Raw genomic sequence first — 3590 nt, forward strand, 5'->3', positions numbered from 1 at the left:
TAGGTGCACAACGCAGTGGGAAATAGAGTGACAGCGATCAACTCCGACGTCTGGCAGCTCACTTTGGCAGACACCCATAAAATTATTAACCATCTTACAAACAATAACTCTGAGCACCTTTTCAAACTCCACTCGTCTAACACCCATGGACATATTTACAAAGTCAGAACGCAGCACAGCTCCCATGACTTTAGGAAACATTTTTTCACGCTGAGATTTGCTGAAGCATGGAACAAATTGCTGGCATCAGCTGTTAGTTGTCGGAGCACTGCATCCTTCAAAACTTCCATGCTTCCTGAGATTCGCCAACACTACACCTCATCTTTCTCCCCTCCATACACACGCAAGCATTATCTGACTCATATACTGTTCACTTCCCAGACAATTGTACATTACTGCATATACTTTATATGCACTTTTGACAAGTTGTGGTGCACCTGAGCACTGTATACAATAATTTCATTATTATTATTATTTAAAATCTCCATCTGTCTAACACCCATGGACATCTTTACAAAGTCAGAAAACAGCACAGCTCCCATGACTTTAGGAAACATTTATTCACGCTGAGAGCTGCTGAAGCATGGAACAAACTGCTGGTATCAGTTGTTAGTTGTCGGAGCACTGCATCCTTCAAAACTTCCATGCTTCCTGAGATTCGCCAACACTACACCTGATTTTCTCCCCTCCATACACACACAAGCATGTATCTGACTCATACACTGTTAACTTCCCAGACATTTGTACATTACTGCATATACTTTATACGCACTTTTGATAAGTTGTGGTGCACCTAAGCACTGTATACAATAATTTCATATTATAGTACTCCGAATAATGTATCAGTGGATGGAATGCTACGTCACTTGTTGGATATTCGAAGGATTATTAGCTCTTCCGATCACGAAGGGAAGGGAGAGCCGGCTCCGTGACCCTACGGAGATCTCAAGGGGAACGTCGCCCCGAACTGAATGGATACTCTTTACTCTTTTACTTGTTTCAGGCATGTGAGTGTGGCCATGCTAGAGCACCGCCTTTAGTCGAGCAAATCGACCCCGGGACTGATTCTTTGTAAGTCTAGTACTCATTCTATCGCTCTCTTTTTTGCCGAACCGCTAAGTTACAGGGACGTAAACACACCAGCATTGGTTCTCAAGCAATGTTGGGGGGACAAACACAGACACGCACATACATATATACGATGGGCTTCTTTCAGTTTCCGTCTACCAAATCCACTCACAATGCTTTGGTCGGCCAAAGGCTATAGTAGAAGACACTTGCCCAAGGTGCCACGCAGTGGGACAGAACCCAGAACCATGTGGTTCATAAGCAAGCTACTTACCACACAGCCTGATTACAAAATGGATGCTTACAAAATGGAATAGAGGTGCAATGATCTTTAGATGAGGAAGAGGGGGTCGTGGTGGAAGAATAATGACCAGAAAGGAGAGGGGTTGGCGACAGGAAAGGACCCCAAGTGAGACATGAGGTCACAGGTTAAAGACGCCTCTTTCTTCCAGGGTCTGCGACGGGATGAAGTTGTGTGCTGGAAACGGTCATAGGGTTGAATATACAAGTACACTTTCTTAAAATAATCTGGTGAGAATTTTAAAAGAACTTGAAGATGAAGTTATTGACAGAATGGGACAAAGTAAAAAGAAAAACCGGAACGAGTCAGTAGCGCTCTCTATTGGAGAATTAAGGAAATACAATTATATCAGGGGAAACAACTTCTACAACACATCAACCACGTGGCCAAAATAGCTAATTAAGGTGCTTAATTACCGATCACTGAGTCATTGTTATTTGTGAATTCGGTAAGTTGACAAAGATTTACTTTAAGGCTGTAATAGTGTTGATAATACTACTAATAATAAGGTAAATGATAGAATTCTGTGAACCTCTCGATGTTACAGTAATTATTTTTCGAAGCGGGAACCTGACAATAATTAGGAAAATATATTTGCTCGTCTTAATTAATAACTTCCAAACTGAAATGTTGATTTGTTGTTTATGAAAACCTATGATCGACAGTTACATGTGATATAAAGTAAATTAGTTGGTAAAATGAGTGTAATGTGGTATAATTAATTAGTAAAATGAGAAGAAACCGATTGAAGAATACCACATTAATTAACGTTGTCCCGTTGTTAATGAGGTATTGATAAAACGGTAAGTTGAAAAAGATTTACTTTAAGGCTGTAATGATAATAATAATAATGTAAATAATAGAATTATGTGAACCTCTCGATGTTAGAGTAATTATTTTTCGAAGCGAAAACGTAACAAAATTAGGAAAATATATTTATTCGACTTAATTAATAACTTTGAAGCTGAAATGTTGATTTGTTGTTTATAAAATACAATGACCGACTGTTACATGTGATAGAACTGAAATTAATTGGTAAAATGAGAATAAAACAGCGTAATTAATTAGTAGAATGTGAGGAGTCCGATTGAAGAATTCCATATTAATATATGTTATCCTGTTGTTTATGAGGCATTGATAAAACGGTAAGTTGATAAAGATTTACTGTAATGTTATATTAATAATAGTAATGATGATGATGATTTCAAAAGTGGCCCAGGGTCAGCAATCTTTAATACGAGCGATTAGTCGATTGCATGGGTCCCGGTTTTTTCCCGAAAGACATGAAAGAAAAGTCGAACTCATCCGTATTTGAACTCAGGACTTTCCGCCGAGGTTGGCTTTGTATTTCATTCCATTCCGTGTGTAGAAAATAATGATGATGATGACAATAATAATCTTTTGATAATTAAAATAATCATTTGTGCTTTTGACCTGAAAATTAACGGGAGGGCATAAGTGAATTACATGGACCCTAGTACTTGATTGCTTCTTATTTTTTCTACCTGGAAATGATGAAAGGCGACCTTGATGTTATTTGAACTTTGAGAGTAATGATGCGATCTTTTCACTTTGACCGACAGATTTTTGAAATAATTTCTACGTAACTAAAAAAATTTAAACTTCGTATACTGGTAGAATGTGTTTATAAAACATCTTTTTCTCTTAGATTTCTACAGAAAATTCTGTAGTTTGTAACATATTGTTGTTTAATTTCTGACATTTCGGCAATTTCAACCAATCAATGACGTCTGTTGAGGTGAAAACGATTTCTGTCGTAATATTTCATGGCGGCGTTATATGAAAACGTCCCCGTTTCATATTATGTTTTCGTTTAAGAAACAGATTGGGTTTATTTACATTTCTGAAGAAAAAATGATACCCTTGCCCCCAACCCTAAAACAGATTGAAATGCAATAGATCGATACTAGGGTCATAATTATGGGTGGACACTAAAAAGGGAACGGTTTTGTTATCCAGCTCTGTTTACGAATGACCCCTCAGTTTATGGCCACAGGGTATCTTTTCTCTCATAAAAATCAGGGACATTTTCATATGACACCGCCAGTAAATGTTACGGCAGAAATCGGTTTCACCTCAATAGATGTCTGTGATTGGTTGAAATTGACGAAAAGCAAGAAATTAAACAACAAATATGTTTCAAACTACAGAATTTTCTCAATAAGGCCAAGAGAAAAAGATGTTTTATAAACACATTCTA

At 37.5% G+C, this 3590-nt stretch overlaps 1 protein-coding gene across 1 annotated transcript in view; it reads left to right on the forward strand.

The window, feature by feature from the left end:
* The first annotated feature begins 2271 nt into the window (after positions 1–2271).
* LOC115225354 (zinc finger protein 493-like) overlaps positions 2272–3590 on the forward strand; it is a 5867-nt gene continuing 4548 nt past the window's right edge. Inside the window, exon 1 of the mRNA XM_036514230.1 lies at positions 2272–2514. The gene's annotated coding sequence lies outside the window, so the exon portion shown is untranslated. The remainder of the gene's footprint in view (positions 2515–3590) is intronic.

The sequence above is a fragment of the Octopus sinensis genome, linkage group LG27 (assembly GCF_006345805.1).
Source record: "Octopus sinensis linkage group LG27, ASM634580v1, whole genome shotgun sequence".
Classification (NCBI taxonomy): Eukaryota; Metazoa; Mollusca; class Cephalopoda; order Octopoda; family Octopodidae; genus Octopus; species Octopus sinensis.